Consider the following 20,693-nt stretch of genomic DNA (forward strand, 5'->3'; position numbering starts at 1 on the left):
TTACAGGATGTCCAGAATAGCTGGGCTGAATTTTATTTGAAACATAGTAAAATCCTGAAAGTCAAAATGTTTTATTTCAGTATTATTAGCTGATGCATTTCAACTCCTCAGTTAAGCATTAATGCTTGTTGTTTTGAATAGAAGCTGTTTTCTGATGCTGGAAAGAATTAAATGACCTTCAAGAGACGTATTTCTGAGACTATTCAAAATATTTTTAAATAATTTTTTTGTGTGTGTCTGTGAGTGACCACCAAGCTAGTGGAACACGTTACACGTTCATCACTAGCTGTAACGCCAGGCACTCAGGTGTTAAGGCAGTGACTAACTCGAGGGTTTCAGAGCACCTTTATTCAGTTTCCCTGCACAAGACCACACGGTTTTATTCCACCAATTTCCTAACACACAAATGGAGCCCTGCAAGGCACACGTCCTCTGGGGGCCAGTCACAACTTTGTAGTTTTTATTCACTAGATCTCTGTCTAGTTCGTCACAGAATTGGGTACTGTTTGCAGAGAAGGCAGACTGTTACAAGAAGAGAAAGCAAGGCCTCATGGTAATGTGGTAGCTAAATTTGGCTAAACAAGTTTGAATCCATTCCCATTTCACCTCAAAGCTTCTGTAATGTGGGGAAACTCACCTCAAAATGTAATGATGAGCTGAGATTTTCGTATTATGAGGGCCCATCATGAAATTTTGGGGTCTGATTTGCTCAAGCGAATCACTCACTGCTTCAGACAAAATCCACAGGACTGTACATTAACTATGCCAAGGGATGCAGAATGCCAAACAGGCTGAAAAAAACGAGCAATTGGCATCTCTAATTGGATACTCCAAGTTAGTGGGCACTTCTGACTTTAATCTCATTTGTTTGGAACACAGATTTATTAGAAGGATACAACTATCTCGTGGCTTTCAGGTTGTAAAAGATGTTTGCTAAACACACTGTACTATCCTGAGGTGGGGAGAGGAACAGCAGAAAAATAAGTGTTGTGTTCAGACTGGGATTTAAGTTGTGTGCCCCTACAGAGTCCCGCACAGGTAAACCTAACAGTAGGAACTAACTGCTGAAGTAAGCCTTGCTCCACATACTACCTTGAATGACAAAGGGTTGCCTGTGAAAAAGTCAATCAGAAAAGCCCCACTGCCCTCTCAAATTGCTTTCTTTTACTGTTTAACATGAATGGATGAAACAAGTTGTTTTTTTTTTTTTTTTTTTAAATTATTCATGAAAAGATGGACGGACAGGGAGGAAAAAAAAAAAGAGGAACAAGTCTAGAGTGTCTAAGAACATGGAAATAAGGTGGTAACCCATGTCCCTACCAGTGACAGCCCTTGTATCTGGGACATTTCCATTTCAGCATACAACCTAGCAACTTGCCTATAAGTTACTGCACAATCTCCTTCTCTCTTTTTTTTTTTTTTTTTTTAAATCCTCCCAGTTGCTTCAGAACTAACATTTTTGCTATGACATAGTCTGAATTTTGAGGAAAACTGTGTTTCCTGGAAAATTCTTGATCATCTGAAGGTACATGACAACATAACTAAAGGCTGTATGATAAAACATCCGTGCAAGGGATTGGTACTGAGCAGTGTGCTCAGCTTTCATTCAGTCATTTCCTACTACTTTGTACTGTTTCTAAATGTTTACCAGGTCTGTAATGCCCTTTTAGTTTGAGTGTTTGTATGTGTAAAATATTATTTGACTATGCAAGACTTATTCCCTACCTAATATATTGCTGTTCTTTTTAATTTCCTTTGAAGTATAGGTTTGTATATCTGTTCCTTGATTTTTGATTCCTTATAGATTTTATTTCCTTGTTTTTTCACTTCATTCAGACCCCTGGCAAATTTAAGGGTTATTAGTGATATCTCACTTATCTTAATAAATTGGTTTAATTAATTAATTAATTAATTAATTTTTATTTTTATTTTACTTTTTGGGGAGTCATCTGCTTCAGAAAGGTAGCAGATTGATAATTTTATTATTTCAGCTCATCTGCTGATCAGGTTCAACACAAGTAACTTTTCTGTCTTACCAAAGTTAAGCATAATAGCAAAAGAATGATTGAACTCGAAAGTCCAACTACCCTCTGTCTTGTTTTGCTCAATTAGCACATATTTAATTGCTTATTTATTTGATAACACTGGCAGCTATCCACTGGGAAAGGGACTAAAATCTTCACATGATTTCAAGTGGGTGGATGAGCCATTAACAACGTAGTTTGCTCTGCGGAGGGCTGGATTTGCACAGTCCAAATGACTCAAACTTTCAGAATTGTGTTTTCTGTATTACAGCACGGTGAGGTTCCAGAATCACTCTCCTTGCAGTCATAAAGCTAGGAAGTGCAATGACCAGGCATGTGGTCCTGACCTCAGACTGAGGATCCTTGGCCTAGAGTCAAGCAGTCGCTGCAGTCACCGAAACAGCCAAATTAACTGTCTGCTTAGCCATGGATTAAAATTCATCCACTGATCCAAGACAGTAAGTGAGACAATAATTTGCTACTCCTACTTTGCTCCACAGCAGATCCTCATTTAGAATAAAGCTGCAGTTCAGCATCAGTTTTTATGCCCAGAAATAATCATGATGGCATTGTAAAATTGTACCTGTAATAACTTGAACAAATGGGATAAATAAATGCAAATGTAAAATGAGAAAACGGATCCAGTTCTTAGTAATGCAGAGACTGTATGACAGCAGAGTATAAAGATAGCTTCAGGAGTCCTGATGTAATCAGCAGCCACCATTACTTTGAGTAGTAACTCGTAACAGATAAAGTGCCATTTCCTCTGAGTAAGGACCTCTTCAACATCACTTTTACCACCACAACCTAACTGTCTGATTCTCTAGCAAACCACAGACTTGATTGAAACTCTATAGAGTAAATTACTTAATGCTTTCTAGGGACCTCAAATATGTGAAGTACCTAGTGCGTAAAAGTGACAGCTGATATCAAAACCAAGCAAAACAAGACTGACCAGTTAGGGAACAGAGCATATATCTTTTTTTTTTTTTTTTTTTTAGCATTGTTATTAGATGTTGCACTTGTATTTAGTAACAGGGCAATATGAGCTTCAAAGTCCATCATTTTTATACCAACATACAAGACAGAACAACTAGTGCGTTCTCAGTTACGCAATGCAAGGATGGCCATCTGCTGCTGAGGAACTGAGTTTGACCCAGATAACAGCAAGTGTTTGTGTATCACAGACAGAAGCTCATAGTGTGACATCTGCACCTCCATTGAACGACATTAATAAAAACACAACAACTTAAAAAAAACAACTTCCAGACATACTATGATTCATATTGATACAGTATATTAACTTCCGTGTTTATATACCCTACATTATCAGTCTCTTTGCAGAGCTAAATTCTTCTCACCATGGCCAATAATAATAAAAAAAAAGAGAAAGAAAAAAAAAAGCTATTCTTGTCAGTGTATCTGACCAAGTCAAAGATCTGATATCCTCGTCAATAAAGCTTTACTATTGCTTGTGATGATAATCCCGTACCATCCCACCCCCTGAGGTGACTATATCTCAATCATGAATGGAAAGATCACCATGTAAAACTACGTACCCACTTTGATGTACTGATCTGACTGTATCTCCATGTATCTTGGAAGGCTCCAAAACAACAGTAGGGGTCATGGTAAATCATTTGAGTATAAGGTTAACGCTCATTGCAATAGCATTGCAATATTTCATAGGTACATGTGCAAAGGCAAAGGTTTTATTCATAAATACACTGATGATATAATTGCCTTGGACCCTCCCAGCATAAATTTAGAGAGAGAGGAGTGAAATAAATGATGACTCTAATTTTCTGGCTATGAGGATGCCTCTTCCCACCAGCAGTGGCTGGTCCATCTTTGTCACACTCGGCATTACAAAACTCCCCACTCGCTCACCCGTATCACCACCAGAGAGAAGGTGAAAGGCAGAGCTGTCTGAGGAAGTAAATTTAAGATGATTAAGATAGTCTGGACTTGCTGTACGGCCTCAGTAGTTCACTCATGAAGGCTTGCAAAGGCAGAAGTGGTAATTAGGCACCCAGTCTAACTTTCACAAGCAAGGGGCAACCTCCTTAAAGGCAGAGTGCCTGTCTCTCACTGAGTTCAAACTGTCATGAAGAGCTACAGTGCTTAAACTACTTTCACAGGGTGAGGATTTTCCATACTTTGTTTTTTTTTTTTGGGGGGTCACAGTTACTCCACATTTATGTGAATGAGAAGTGTATACAGGCTTAGTTGTGACACCAGCAGAGAAGTGGAAAGTGCTTGAGATCTGGCGGCTAAAATGTGTGACTCTTACTAAGTTTAGCTCTCCTTCTAAATATTAGAATTGCATTTAAACTAAGTATCCATGATAAAATGTTCTGACAACAATAAAAGTTGAAATTCTGGAAATTTTGAAAATTGGAAATACTTGAATGCTTGCTGTCAAATGGAAACTACTGTAAAAGCAGTCGCTGCATGCTTTCAGTGTGATAGACATACCAATGTTCTATCTTATACAGCATGTATGGGCCAGGACAACAGCAAGCAGAAACGTCAATAAGCCTCCATCTTCTGCTTGGACAAAATGAGGTGATGATGAAGAAGGCAAAATATGTAGAACTACATATGAGGATGAGGCTCGTACATATACGTGGATGAGGCTGAAGATGAAACAGTCTCATAAATAATGGTGCTGCGATGAATAAAAATAGCAGTTACTTCCCAGCCACCACACAAATCTTAAACACTGTCGTATGTTAATGATTTACCATTATGTTATGACAACCTGAAAAGTATGTTTTTTCTCAATGACTACACACTTATTTCAATATGCCTTACTAATAAATTAACATACCTTTGCTATTTGTTTCATCAAAATGCAGGTGAACTTTGCCTAAATACTGAGAACTGTAAACTTCACCCTAGAGTTGTAATATAAAAAGCTGAGGGAGAGTATTTTAAAAAACCTAAAATGAATTAAACTCTTGTTTTATTTAGTGGAAGAGTAAAGATCTATAGTATATGTGTTTAAATAGAGTCATAAATGTACCAACATTCTTAAATGTACTAATATTTTTAAACATATGAGTGAATCAAGTAATGGGCTGGAACAAAGCATACTATTAGCAATGCTGCATTCAGAGTCAGTCTGCAGTTAAGCAGACAAGTAAATTTAAACACAGAAAAATAGATTTTTAGCTCAATAAATTTACCCCAAAGACTCTTTTTTTTTTTTTTTACTGTTTAGTAATAGTCTTTTTTGGTGGGAGAGATACACCTATTAATCTGAAAGTGCAAAGGAACCTTTATATCAAACCCTACTTTTTCTTCAGATTAGAACCTATTGGCAGTCACTCAGACATGTCCGTGCCATAGACGAAAAGAGATTCAGACCTTTCATACTGTGCTTGGCTCCTTGTGCGGAGATGTTGCATCCCATAAGCTCTGAAGGTGGTGAGGCTGCCAGGGCTGGCTTCCCTGAGCTCCACTCCTTAGCTACAGAGTTGTCTTCTCCTAAAGAGAACCCGGAGCAAGTCTCATATCTTAGATGACGTGACTTGTCATCTGGAGCAATCTCTTTACTCACACCTGTTGATTCCTCACCTGTACGTCTGAGGTACTGACTGTGCCATCTATTTAAAGAGTTTGTTTATTTATTAATTTTATTCATTTATTTTAATAGAAACAATTTATTTGCTGGCTAAGCATTCTCTGTGCTTTGGACATCAACATCCAAAATGAATCAAGGCTGACCATTTTCCTTCACAAGACACTCTATCTTTTTCCCTTGCCAAAAAGAAAGCTCTTCTTGTTGAATAGGAAATACCATGCTGGATCATACAGATGGTCCACCTGTGCTAGTGTACCATGGTTTGCATGGTACTGGCCAGAATCAGGCACCCAGGAAAAATGCTGGAATTACACCATAAGGAAGTGGAAATTATCTCCTGGTAGACTTACTCTGATTTCTAAGATTCAAACGGTGCCTCTTACTTCAGTCAGGGGAAAAGCTTATTGACTTTTACTTAATGTTTCATCAGGACATTAATATGTCATATTAATATGAAGTTCCTCAGAAAAGCATGTTTATAGTGTCAGCATCAATTTCAAAGAAGCCTAGACTTTTAAGGCTGTGTAAGCACAATGGCAGGTTTCTCCTTCTGCTCATTTGTTCTTCCATATTAAACAATAACTTCAAATACCAACAATTGACAAGGTGAATTTTACATTCACCTACACCAAATGCATTTTAGAATAATAAATGTTAGGATTGTATTAGCATTAATGGAAAACATTTTGTTTCTGAACTCTTTGTCATTTTATTCAGCAAAGGAATTGAGAAGATGACATGATCAGCAGGTAGGAAAAATATCTGTGGATATGCTACTCACTATTACTGTTGAATGAACGTGATACTTATGGAATAGATAAGGAACTTTCTGATCCTGCACTTCAAGGCTTAGAACGTGCAAATACCTCTGAGAGTACTATTAATTTCATTGGATCTTGAATGCTGACAAGATAAACCAGTGTTAAAAAGGCTAAGACTTCTGCTTGTGGATAGCCCAGACACTCAATGTCGCTTGCTTAGGCCCCACAGCTAATTTTTAACAACGTGGGGATAAGCCAGTGACCCTGTGCTCTTGTTTAGGAATGTCTGACCACTCACCAGTCCCAGCTGCTACAGCATAGCCACTGTATTGGAACGTACTGGTATTTAAAATGTACCCAGTTCAAACTTCTCTGTGTTGTTACCAGGATATAAGCAATACTGTTACTTTGGAGTGAAAGCACATTTTGCTGTCTGAAAAATTTTTAAAAGTCAAGAATAGCTCAAGGAAGAATTAAATGGGTTCTATTTGAAATTTCGTGTTAGATTTATGAAACTACTTTAATGAAATGAAGGTGGAGCACTTAGACTGAATGCAGTAAAATGGTGACGTTAGCTTAAAATAACAAGAAAAATATATAACTAAATTATATGTATATTATATATATATAAATTATATAAGGTAAATAAATAAATTAGGACAGACATTGTAGAACTATGATTAAGACCCGTGCAGATAGTAATACAATTGAAAAAAAGAGATATACTTATTCTGATGTTAATATATTTGTGTGTAGCAATTTAAAACAAATCCCATTTGCTACATATTTACAACTTTATCAAACCAAGACCATCAAGCTGTATTATCCTGGGTAATTTATTGTGTGTTTTTTGTTTTCTCCTTCTGTGTACATGCCTAAATCATGAAGAGAAAATGAGAACACTAGCAAAATCCAAACACTTTACTTAAAACAAAAAGTGTAATTGTTCAGAAATAGACTATTGACTTTCACTGGGTTAAACAGCTCATGTAGTGATTAGGCTTGAAGCTGTAATTGTTCTTGTCACCCAAACTCTGCTCAGTCAATATCTTTTTATCATATACATTTTTAATCACATATTAATAAACAAGAAGGTGTGCTTTATTGATGGCTGGATTAGTTTATTGACCAACTCGACAACTCTATGTATGGTTTCTGAACACAGAAACAAGGTCAATGTGTAAAGATGAGGAATAGTACATTCACCATCTTTAATATACTTCATTCTAGCCATCTACTTCCTTTCTTAAAGTGATGTAATCCATACAGCTTCTCCATTAAAAAAAAAAAATATATATATATATATTTGAAACAATCTCACTGTTAAAGTACATTTTGGGCTGAGTTTTAGGAACTATAAACTATGAGGTCCTCTAATTTAACATAATTTTGTCACCTTGACACCAAACTGTTACTTTTTAAACTTTTGAGAAATCAAAGTTTCAGACACTAAAATATTCTTTAATTACATATGGTTTTGAAAGTTTTTAGATTTTCAGATTCTTTTAACAACAAACTCTGTTCATCCTCCTCATCAGTTCTGTCAGTTTTTCTCTCTGTGAATTGCTACTGCAAGCATTCCTTTTCAATAATTCAGGTTTGGAATGATGGCTTCTAAAACAACATTAACAATTAAGACAATAATAGAACGTGTCAGCACCTGTGTGTATTCTTTCCTGTCAGACAAAAACTGTGTATAGGAACTCACATTTCCTTTTTTAGAATTATTTTTCAAAAGGATGGAAAGTATAGTAGAAATAGATCTGTTCACCACTATCTCCATTTGTACAGAATACTGTTTTGTAATAGGAAAGTATTCAATTGAAAATATTTTGATGATTCTGTCTATCAAATGCTAACATGATATCCTAAAACCAAGAGTCATTTGATAAAACATCTGACTGCAGCATACATAGCAGTGCACATCAACCAGACACAAGGATGAAGTGTGTTTCCAACCTGAAGTTCATAGTCGCTAAACCCATCCAAAAACTCTTATTCTTAAGGTGTGAGATTAAAATAAGGTCAAAATGTTATTTACTGCAGTATCATATATCAGTATCTCTGATCTTACCGGTGTCTTGTACCTGAACTGTTTAGGTGGTGAGACATGAAAGAAAAAACCAAACCAAACCAAACCAAACCAAACCAAACCCCAACATGGGTTCCCACTGTGTCTAAGCCATACAAAGAGGTGACTGGTGACTCAACTACTTTCCTGGGCAGCCTATTCCAATGCCGCACAACCCTTTCAGTAAAGAAATTTCTCCTAATATCCAACCTCAACCTCCGCTGGTGCAACTTGAGGCCATTTCCCCTTGTCTTATCACTTGATGACATCTCTTTTCCCATCCAAGGACTGGGTTTTGTCTTTCCCTCCTAAGTACAGCATTATCAGCTTTGTTTTCCAGGCAGATTCATTCATGTACTATCTGACAATATTTCTCTTCTTTCTAGGTCCTTTTATGATACTGTCTGGATTCATACTGTTTTTCTAGGAAGAGAGAAAAAATATCTCAGTGCAATCCAAAAGTGCTCTTCTGTGCCTTTGACTCTGTTTAAAAGATGTACCACTTCTGTTTTCTTTAGCAAGTGTTACTGTATAATCATCAGGCTGCCGGTGAAGGGAAACACTTAAGATCCATATACACTAAAGTGAAAATGCCTAGTGTAATGATGAAGAGAAAATTGCTAGTATAAAACAAAAAGCAATGCAGAAATGCACCCATTCCAAGTGCAGGGTAAAATCACACAGATGACTAACATACTGGCAAAACCATTCTTATTCACACGAATGTTATCCCTGTAAAAGTGCCAAGTGCACCAAGATGTTGTGTAGCAGTTCTGGTCATGTAAGGTAAAGCTTCCCAGAGGCACCCTTTAATTGGTCTAATTTTCCCTGCCAAACACCATCAAAGTTCTAGATGTTCAGGCCAGGTCTTGTCACTTTATTATTTCATCACTTTCTGGATTACCTACTATCAGCAAAAACGCTCTCAAACATATTTGCTGCCTCTGTGTTTCTCTCCCCTTTGCATGCATATACACAAACACACCCCCTTCCGTAAGAGTCTTGCTGAACCCTTAAAAAATAAAGAAAGGAAAATAATTGAGCTTGAACTACTATTCAACTCCATAAGGTAAACGGCTGTCCAGATACTTTTTAATTTCAAGGGCAGGCAAAGGAAATCTTCCCAGCATATTAGAAACCGAGTCCCCTCTATTTCTTTTTCATTTCCAGCCTTCTTGAGAAAAAACAAACACACGCACACAAAACAAATTCCAAGAGAAAGAAAAAAATACAACACAGCAATGCAAGCTGTGTTCCATATGCTACTCCTTACTCCCTGTGTAGATATGTAGGAAGTATATGGAGTTAGGTTAGCACAAGCATTTCTGGGAAAGTTATTATTAAAGGGAAGGCGACTGCTAAAGTCAGTTCACGAAATGACTGAGACAAGTACTGCACTCAGTGAATAGGCTGTTTTCCATAGTAGTAATACACAAAATCATGCCAGCATGGGATGACTCACCACAAATAGGTGGGTTTGACTCTTGGCTCTGACATTGACTTATTACATGGCCTTAGGCAAATCCCGAAACATTTGTTTTTACTTCTCCATTTATGTGATTTGGATAATACTTATATACCTGAAGGGGATATTTTAAGATACAATATGTTTAAGATACTACAAAGATTTTAAATGCTATAACATAGCTACGCCTCATTAACAACGTCAGGCTAAAATAAACACTGGGATGATTTAGGTAATGTGGTACATGTTCCTGGAACTGAGAACTTCGCTGAACAAAGAGCAAAATCTTCAAAGAGCCAGAAGTAAGGGAAGGTACAGCCCATTGCAAAGCTGAAGTACTTTGCAAGGGTGGATGAATTTATAGGGAAGGAAAAACAAGTTTGTTTAATAGGCAAAAGTTCAGTCTTCATTAATTATTTAAGTGCTTAGGCAGAAAAGCAACACACAACAACAGGAGTTGGTGAAGAAAACAAAACCCATAGGCCTCAGCTATCTATGTGTATGGAAGCTTGAGAGGATTTTGCCAGGGTGAGACCTGGCAGTTTGTTTTTGTTGCCTATATAGTATGAAAATACTAGTATCAAAAGAGATCCCCTCCATATGAATGTTCCTCTCTTGTTAGGAAGGGGAAATACCTTCACTGAAACAGCAAAAAGTGCTCTGCAGGGCTCACCAGGACTTCATCATGCAAAAAGGATGGCTCTTATCCTGGTGAACTTTCCAGCAGGGGAGATGGCCAAGCTCAGTGGCAGAAGGGTTGGAAACCCTGCGAAAAGAGAAGGGCCCCAGCAAAGTCCCTGGATAGAGATCCCATGGTATGTTAACTGCATTGAACTGATGCTATCAGGAGTCAGGAGCAAGGCTTGCAGCACAGACTGAAGTGGGGGGGCCCAGACCCCTGCCTAGGGAGTGTGGGCCTGTCACCAGTGTCCTTGAATACTACTCATAACAGAAGGAATGCATTTCTGGGCTAACCCAGAGAGAGGCAACTCCAACCCACAGCATAGCAGATAGGACAATACAACAGCATTAGAACTTCTGAGGTTTTCTTCCTTTTTTGTCTTCTCTAAGCTATTTTTCCACACTTAGGACCTTAGTTAAAAACTCTACTCTTAAAAGAATGGTGAAGGGAAGCCTGGTAGCATAGAGAATGGTATAAAAGTATGTGAAATTGGGTTAAGTGCTATAAAGGTAAGAGGGAGAAGCTCGAGCTGAGTGGGGATGAAGAGAAGAAGCTGAAGTGGATGTTGTTAAAGTGAGGGAGGATGGAAGAAGAGAGACTTATCTTCAGTGGTGGTCACTGGCTGGGAATGGGTAAAACAACAGCAGTAAAGTCTGAAATACCAAGAAGTGAGATGTGAGAGAGTCAGTGCCAAGATCTACTTTTTCATTAGATGTTATTCTGTTGGTATTTCAGTAAACCTGAGAACACAAGTTGAGTGGCCTGACCTTGAGTGGGTTGTGATCTAGACAGGATCTCCAGCTGCTGGAGATAAACTTTGGTCCTTTTTACTGGTTTGGCAGGAAAGGACCAGGAGTCTGCCCAGTCTCCAGCCCAGCTCAGGTTAGTTTCACAGAAAGAAGCCCTGACTGTGATCTTTGAGACTGCTCAGTGATACAAATCTAAGTGCTGTCTGTGGAGAGATCTGGGAGATTTGCCTCCAAAAAGCAGTTTTAGTCCTAGACAAATCACTCATGGACCCATTCAAATAGTGCAATATGTACGAATGGGGCAGGCTGGACTTGCCTCACATCACACATTGACATCAAGGTAATTTTGAAATTGCCAGTATAGGCTACTCCTTGGTAGATGTTACTGAATGGGGCAGTTCCTGTACTTCAGACACTACAACTATTTATCTGTCATATTTACCGCTTACGACTATTCTAAATGTAGGCACTGACTCCAGAATGCAGTTCAAGATTCTAATGTATTTCTGGATATAGAACAGTTTCCTGTACCAGAAAAGAGATCAGTTTACAAACTGAAAATACTTTTGTTAAGTACTTCATTGATAGACATCATTTGAGAGACACAAAATCAAATTCATATTAAACTAACAAAGCTGATACATTTTTACTACATCTGCAGACCACAGAACACTTTGCTTTCAAGAAAAATTGAATAAATCACAGAGCTTTCTTAAGGAGACTTCTTCTCCCCTTGTCTTCAGAAAGTCCTTAATGTGACATCTGTCCCTGCACTGTCACCTCTTTTAAAACTAACAAATGCATGACATATAATACAAGATTTATAAATTAAAGAAACCCACCCCTTTTAAGTAATATTCCTTAAATCTCAGTTTCTGACAGTCCTCCTATTTGCTCAGTAACTGTAATAGGCGTATTTTTCAGAAAATAGTGAATAAAAACTGACAAGCCATCGGGAGAATCTGAATGCATAATTGATAGGGGCATAAATTAATATGATTAGGCCTTTATTGGGTGCCACTGCTGCCAAACCTACAAAAGGGGCATGGAATAAAACATGGCTATGTTCTCAGGGCTGATAGACATCAATATGTAATGCATATTATCTCAAGCCTTCTCATGTAGTCTGCTTATGACAGCACTCAACCTAATTGAAATTTTTATCTTTCTGTTGCATACAGACAGTTTTGACTAGCTGCTTCCAGGGAAAAGAGAGAAATCCAAATGACCCAAACGAAGGTTTCTCTGTAGAGGTATATACCCTTCCTGCAAATCACTTTAAAATGGCTTTCTACTTTCTGGTTTTCTAAAGCCATCTTCAGAAAGCAGCATGAAAGACATCCCAGGACTTGGCTTGCCTCTCCCCCTTTTAACTAAGCTTAACAGTGCATTTCCCTAAAAGAAATAAAAGAATCCGAAAATTTCTTCGTAAAAATCAATACACTGTATGCTCACTTCAGCTGAGGCTTCATTTTGCTACAGTTTTTCAAGCTGCACACATACAGTTTAGGAAGAAATAGTTTTCCTATTCATTATGCATTTTTTAACAGTATCCTCCCCCGACCTGTGAGGAAAAAGTTAAAAAATGAAGAAGAGTTTCTTGAACTGACATCCATAATCTCTGTCCAAAAAATGTTGGTCAGCTGACACAACATCTATTTCATCTAGACAGTACATTTTTTAAAAAACTTTTTTTTTTCCTTTTGAGTTCTTTTTAACTATGAATTCACATGCTGTGAAATGAAATGCCATTCCAAAACATGGTATTTGTCAGCTATAAAATGTTTCAAACATTTCCTTTGAACAAGAATTTAATGAATATACACTTTTCCTAAAGGGCTTTTTCTTTGACAAGCCAAAGTTGATTAAGAAGTTCCACATTTAATGTTTTGCTCCTTATTGAAAAGTTCTGTACTGCATGAGTGTTCCTGAGAATGCATGCTGCCATTACTAAATATTTTTATTACAACAGTGCTGGATGTTGTACAAATAAGATTAGGAGTCAGTTTCTGCTCCGTTGTTTGCAGTCTAGAATGGGATTATCTCTGGAGTAAGACACATTTAACCTGTAAAAATCAACACAGAAGGTGCAGAAACAGGTCCAACACCTCATTTTGTCTTTACTGAAACTCACTTCCTAAGATAAAGGATATAAATCTTTTTTTTTTTTTTAATTTAAATTTAATTTAAATTTTATTTTATTTTTTATTTCTGGAATATATTTAAAAGACCATGTATTTAATTTGATAAATACAAGTTATGTTATTGGTTATTTTTATGCTGTAACATGAAGACAAAGACAGTATAGCTAAAAGATGACTTTCTTCTCTTAATGGCCAATTTTTCACTCTTCTAACTCATCGCTACATTATCATATCATAGGGCATCCATAAATATGAAGAGGCCACATGTTTTGTAGATTAAAGAATGACACATGGACTTTGGCAAGATCCACATTCCTGCACCTGTTATGTCAAGTAATTTATTTATTTCAGAGGCTATAAAGCACTCCTGCATTCATTTTATATCTGCTACTGGTAGTTGCAAGTTCAAGACATCAAGCAAACGGTATGATTTCCTTTACATTTCTGTATTACATACATTTATGGGACACCTAGTGAGAGTTTGGACCTGGGAATGGACAATGAGAACTCACGAACCTTCCCTCAAACACCTTGGGAAACTCCGAGTCATCTTTTGCCCTACTATGAATTTGACATATAAATGAAGTTGTAACGAAATACTCCTAGAAACCTACCACTGCATGGTTTTCGTGCTATTCATTCTTTCTTTGGTGCTTGTTTGAAAAGGTATCCATGTGGACCCTTGTTCATCAAGGACCTGGAGATGGTTTGAGGCTGTAGAGATTTAAGGTCTGGAGCCTTAAATTGTTTTACTGATTTTATTCTGTGTAGCTTTTATGTATTTATTTATTTGGTGTTATGTAGGAATGCCAGTATTTACAACTTACTGGCTATAAAGAGAAAACGAACAGAATAACGATCTTCAACACCCAACCAAACCCACTGGTTAGAAAATGGAATCTCTTCAATGGATTGCTTCTGGACTTGTTTCTTACTTAGAATGATATTTAATCCCTGAAAGGTTTCTCTCTTTACAGTACAGCTTGGATTTGTAACTACTTTGGGAGGTTCGGAAGAGAGGAGTTACCTCAGCTCAGAAAGACTTAGTGATATGTGATTCAATTTGAGTGTCTTGTAAGACTGATAGCAGAATGATATCACAATAGCACCAAGGACAATAGCTTAACGTGAATTTCAGGGGACTGTGTCTTACAAATAATTTCATGTATTAATGGGTATTTTCCAGTTGATATGCTCTTTCTCAGGGGTCTGAACGTACAACAATTCTTCTAGTGGTACCGCTTGCGGCTCAGGATAGTGCTGTCCTGGATACTTGGAGGTACAGATGTGCAACTGCATGAATAGACAAGGTGAACTCATGACTTTAGTAGCTCTGGCCAAGGTTCTGATATGCTGGGTAACAACTTATACGACAAGTAAGCCTACAGAAGTCAGTATGAATAATGGTTTCAAAACATAGCTTTGAGTTAAAAAGGGTTGTTCTAATCCAACCACAGGGTACATTTAGAAGTCTCTCGACACGATGCAACTCCAAAACTCAAATCACAAGAGCTTACTTGAGTCCGTGAACAACACTAGCATTGACATGTGAAACAGATATGGTGGCTTGCCTGTAGCCTGTGGAATAAGAGGTCGGATCCTGCAGCCCAATTGGGTGCTGCCCAGGACTTGAAAGTTGTTTTGGTCACATAAGTCCTAGGGTCAAGATGATGCCAACCTGAGCACTAATATCAGAATGACCTCCCTTAAACAAATGTAAGCTGGTTAGGATTTTCACAGAAAAGTGATGGTGGTGGTGGCTAGTTGCTTTCTTTGCATAGAATTATGTAGATTCCTTGTAACTTTCACAGTAGTTTGTTAATCTGTGGTGAACAGTCAAGGCTTTATTCAACAGACAAACTTCATTAATTACTCATGAGAAAACCAAAACACATCATGGCATAATTTTGGTGCCTGTAGGCCAGGCTTTTTTGCTACACTACATACTTTATTATAAGCCATATTCCTCACTGAGCCAAAACAGATTTGAACTGTGTCTTACAGACAATGCAGTAGACGAACCTAGCTTTGAAAGACAGAATTTACCTAGAGATATTTCCCATGTAGCACAATATTTAACCTCTCTATTAGGGACTGAATGCTGCTGAAAATGCTTAATAATACAAGTTAAGGTTTGCATTATTGGCCTTAAAACCAGTCAGTGAACATAGGCCCAAGAAAGCTACTTCATATAGGGCAGGAAAAGAGAGAAACTAACACCACTTCAAAGGCACAAAAGTGAATGACTACAAAGAAACTAAAAGCAGTATCTTCAGTGTTACCATACAAAATCACAAGTATTAATGAGCTCATAGTACCTTTGCATGGTAGAGATGGGCTAGTATCCCTGATTGCAGAGAGCAGAACTGAGTGAGACCCACGGAACAAGCAATACATTTCCATGGATGTGAATGGTACCTGAGGACTTCAAATCTATCTGTATTTTTGAGGTCTATTCCTCCCCCATAAAGTATTTACTGTGAGTTCAAAAAGGGTTTCTAAGCAGAGGCTGCAGAAGTTCCAGCCCTAAACCTCCACCAAACCACCTTGAAGAGTATTGGCAGCACAAAAGCACAAATCTAAGTAACTAAGGCTCTTCAGGAGGCTAGAACTTGCCTAAAGTTAGCAAAGTAAATCCTGTATGAGGTGTTAATATTCCCTTCCCTCACCACAAAGCCCTTTGAGGAATTTCAACATTGTGACATTTTCAAATTACCAAACTGAAATACTTTACATGTTAGTAAAATGCACTGTGCCGACCATGTTTTAACAAAGATCATTTATCACCTCTGGAAAGTTGCTGAGTAAATCCTTTTGACTTTGTGCTATCCCATTCATCCTTGTTTCAAATAATGTAATTCTAACATTGTATTGATATTCTTTTAGATTTTTTTCCCCTTCTTTTCCATTTAGAACTGGTTTCTACATACATTTGATGCAACTAAGTTTTATTATTTGTCTCCTTATGGAAGAATGCAGAAGACGTGCTCAGCTATATTGATCTCTGTGGAAATGTGGATGAGGTAGATAATGTGAAACCTTTTTGTCATTACTAACAGTTATATAGGTTGTGGAAACTTTCAGTGTTTGGCTGACTAGATAAGTTGATGCACTCACATTTATTTGATTGGAAAAGTATGGGGAGTAAACTGTGTCACCCCAGTTTCTGTAATGGAATTGATCTTTTGTGTATTAACACTTTTCTATTACAGGAAAGGAATTGATGATTATGAGAGTAGAAACACCCATTTCTTTCTGCTAGACTATCTGGGAGACCGGTCTTAAAGAGAAGGGAAGAAACCTAAACCAATCTTTTTGGACTTCAGCAAGGCTTTTGACATGGCTTCCCAGAGGATCCTACTGGACAAAATGTCCAGCATACAACTTAAAACCATCATACGGTGGGTGAGCAATTGGCTGACGGGCAGGGCTCAAAGGGTTGTGGTTAATGGGGCCACATCTGGTTGGCGGATGTTCACTAGTGGGGTCACTCAAGGCTCCATTTTAGGGCCAGTCCTCTTCAATGTCTTTATAAATGATTTGGATGTAGGACTAGAAGGTGTTTTGAGCAAATTTGCCGACACCAAACTTGGAGGAGTTGTGGACTCAGATGAGGGTGGAAAGGCCTTGCAGAAAGATCTGAACAGACTGGAGAGCTGGGCAATCAGCAACCACATGAAGTTTAACAAAAGCAAGTGGCGGGTCCTGCACCTGGGACAGGGCAACCCTGGCTATACGTACAGACTGGGCGATGAGACGCTGGGGAGCAGCCTCGCAGAGAGGGATCTGGGGGTTGTGGTTGACAGCAAGTTGAATATGAGCCAGCAGTGTGCCCTGGCAGCCAGGAAGGCCAACCGTATCCTGGGATGCATCAAGCATGGCATTGCTAGTTGGTCAAGGGAGGTGATTGTCCCGCTTACTCTGCGCTGGTGCGGCCTCACCTCGAGTACTGTGTGCAGTTCTGGGCACCACAGTACAAAAAGGACATTAAACTGTTGGAGAATGTCCAGAGGAGGGCGACGAAGATGGTGAAGAGCCTAGAGGGGAAGACATATGAGGAGCGGCTGAGGGCACTGAGCCTGTTCAGCCTGGAGAAGAGGAGGCTGAGGGGGGACCTCATCGCGGTCTACAACTTCCTCGCGAAGGGGAGTGGAGAGGCAGGTGACTGTAAACACCAGTGATAGGACCCGCGGGAATGGTGTTAAACTGAGGCAGGGGAAGTTTAGGCTGGACATCAGGAAGAGGTTCTTCACTGAGAGGGTGGTCACACACTGGAACAGGCTCCCAAGGGACGTAGTGACTGCACCAAGCCTGTCTGAATTTAAGAAGCGATTGGACTGTGCACTTAGTCACATGGTCTAAACTTTGGGCAGACCTGTGTGGTGCCAAGAGTTGGACTAGATGATCCTTATGGGTCCCTTCCAACTCGGGATATTCTATGATTCTATTCTATGATTCTAAACAAGTTAAGAGGGGACAACGATAGCGCACAAGACAAAGTGCTGAACATTTCCACATACAACCTTCAGAAACTGAAGGAGAAAAATATTACTGCTCTTGATTTTATTAGCTCCCTGCATCTCTCCCATCTGTGGCAGACCTATCCCCTGCTTTCCATGGTTTGGGGGAGGTACAAGTGGCAGGTACTTGTTAGGTTTCAGTTCAGATGCAGAAGCAAAGACTGGTTCTTAGCTTGCCTCTGCTAGCTGGAATACCAGGTGGAAAGTTATTAATGTTTATACACAACTTGTATAAGTGTTTGCCTAAAAGGTGAATGAGTAAAAACTGAATGAGGCCCTTTCCGGTGGAAAACAATCACTTAAATGATTTTTATTTTTTATTTTTTTTGCATTCCAGTTCCTCTCTAATTGCTCAACATCTCAGCTCAGCCACTTTCTCTGAGTTTCCAGAATGCATTCAACATCTGCTTGACTGCAGACACTGAGACACATACATACAGACCTCTGCAAGCAAGTCCAAACCCTGGAGTCTTAATTCTGGATCTAGGCTGTACTGCCTCTGGTCATAAAGATATCTTTCACTCCTCTCTCATCACTCCCTCCCTCCCCACGTATGTTACTGCTTTCTTGTCTGAGCCCATTCAACCCTCTGCTTTGGGGAGACAGGGAATAATCAAATTAAGAGATTTTTCTTTTTCAAAATGTACTTTTTTGTTGATTTGATTTACAGTATGAGCACAAAGAGCAGCTGGATTGGCTTCAGTGAGGCAGAAGTATCTTGGCAGTTGGGAACAGGGATCATTTAAAATACCATTGCTGTGACAATGTAGTTAATTCGTGACATAGGATTACTGCTGTATCCAGTCAGTGTAGGTAAAAAGCAGAAAGACAATATTGCCACCGCCTTCACCTGTTGGCTTTGAGGACCAGCTCTAACTAGAATCCAGCTGTCAGAGACAGCCTTTCAGCAGAGAGCAGACAAAAGCAAAGTTGCATCCACAGTCCTACCTGGCAGACTTTACAGTTGAGACCCAGCAAACCATTATTACTGGACAAAGCTCTCCTTCTTGTGAATATATGGGTATAGGACTGATATGCTAGGTCTTGGCATAGTGCCTTTTCAGCCATAATCTCCCTTCTTGCTCTCCTGCACCCTTAAATGCATTTACTTTAATGGTTTCTCTCATTTTTTCTTTCACCTCAGTCCTACAAGCTGGTGAGCTGGCACAAGAGATGTTGTCATGAGATTTATTAGCCCTTTTTTTTTTTTTTTTAACATCAGCTTTCCATGTGTATTAAAATACAAATCCATTAGGTTCACATCCATATGTTCAATCTTCTTTCCAGGTTGGTTCCTGACTGACCCACAATACAATTCCTGATAATGATTGGCATAAAGCTTGTCTAATCACAATAACTCCTGCACAGACTATAGGCTCTGTCCTGTCCTTCGTGACCCATTACGCATTTCAGCTTTACATATAAGTTTAGACTAGCACTTTTTTAATCTATTCTTATTTTAAACTAAACAAATCTCTGCCATGATTGTTAAAATTGGAAGATATAAACACACAAGATGTCAGGTAAAATTTAAAATGGACAGGTTGTGCAAATAGGCAAGGTAATGCACGGTAGACAAGAGACACAGCTCAGAAAACCTGGCATAGAGGCACTGCCTTTAATTAGCTGTACCAATTTATGTTGTCCAAGAATATGGCCTGATTCTTAAGAAAATGTTTTGGATGTGTTAGAAAAATTGGGTGTATAAATTATAGCTGCCCTTATGACACGTTAACTTGAACGACCAGTACTTTATTCAGTCAACTACAATAGGTCTCACTGTCCTTGGCAGAATTACAGAGGTAATATTTTTTAACATGGATGAGCAGCTCTTGAACAATTTCTCCAATGTATTAGGCATGAACAAGCTTTTCTTCAACATCAGGTGTGCATGTCTTCTTTTTGCATTCATTTTTCTTCAACACACATATTTATTGTGGCCATTACAGGGAGGGAAACTTCCCTTCCAATAAATGTTTGTCTCCTCCTCCATCCCTTTTATAGGAACACCACAAACGGATGGAATGATCTTGTTTCATATGCCTGTCTTATTTTATTTATATAATCAAAGAAAATATTAACTATTGTTAAAGTATATTGCTATGAATTCCTTGTAGCTCACAAATGAAGTTGCAGGCAAAAATGAAGACAGGCTAAAATAGATACTCCACTAAAAACTTGATTTTGCAGACTCCTATTGACAAGAAACCTCACTAGTTTAAAGGGAGCTTATAGTATTCACAGAATTGCAAGCTGAGCTAAAACACAAAAGTAGAAAAAGTTTGGGGGCCTTGAAATATCCTCTACTGACAGCTGGACATAAAGGATTTGTAAACTGATGGATTAAGATGTAAGTATCTTCCCTCTGTACTCTGCTCTGGTGAAGCCGCACCTTGAGTACTGTGTTCAGTTTTAGGTCCCTCACTACAAGAAGGACATCAAGGGCCTGGAGCATGTCCAGAGAAGGGCTATGAAGCTGGTGAAGGGCCTGGAACACAAGTCCTGTGAGGAGCACCTGAGGGAACTGGGGTTTTTTGGTCTGGAGTCATTAATCTTTAATGCTAAGGATTTCTAAGGATTTCAACTTTTTATTGTCAATCTATTGACAAAGCAGTGTTCCCCCCTGCCCCCTACCCCCCACCCTCCAAAAAAAAAAATAAAATATATATATTTAGAATGTATTACCTT

The 20,693-nt window shown here is 38.5% G+C and overlaps 1 long non-coding RNA gene across 1 annotated transcript in view; it reads left to right on the forward strand.

Annotated features, from left to right (window-relative positions):
- Positions 1-20,693, forward strand: part of LOC308192017 — a 37,546-nt gene that overhangs the window by 5,701 nt on the left and 11,152 nt on the right. Inside the window, exons 4-7 of the long non-coding RNA XR_013948470.1 lie at positions 2,296-2,482; positions 16,399-16,508; positions 16,698-16,886; positions 18,343-18,556. This is a non-coding gene — a long non-coding RNA (uncharacterized lncRNA). The remainder of the gene's footprint in view (positions 1-2,295; positions 2,483-16,398; positions 16,509-16,697; positions 16,887-18,342; positions 18,557-20,693) is intronic.

Source organism: Anser brachyrhynchus (genome assembly GCF_964034855.1).
Source record: "Anser brachyrhynchus genome assembly, chromosome: 3".
In the NCBI taxonomy this organism is placed as follows: Eukaryota; Metazoa; Chordata; class Aves; order Anseriformes; family Anatidae; genus Anser; species Anser brachyrhynchus.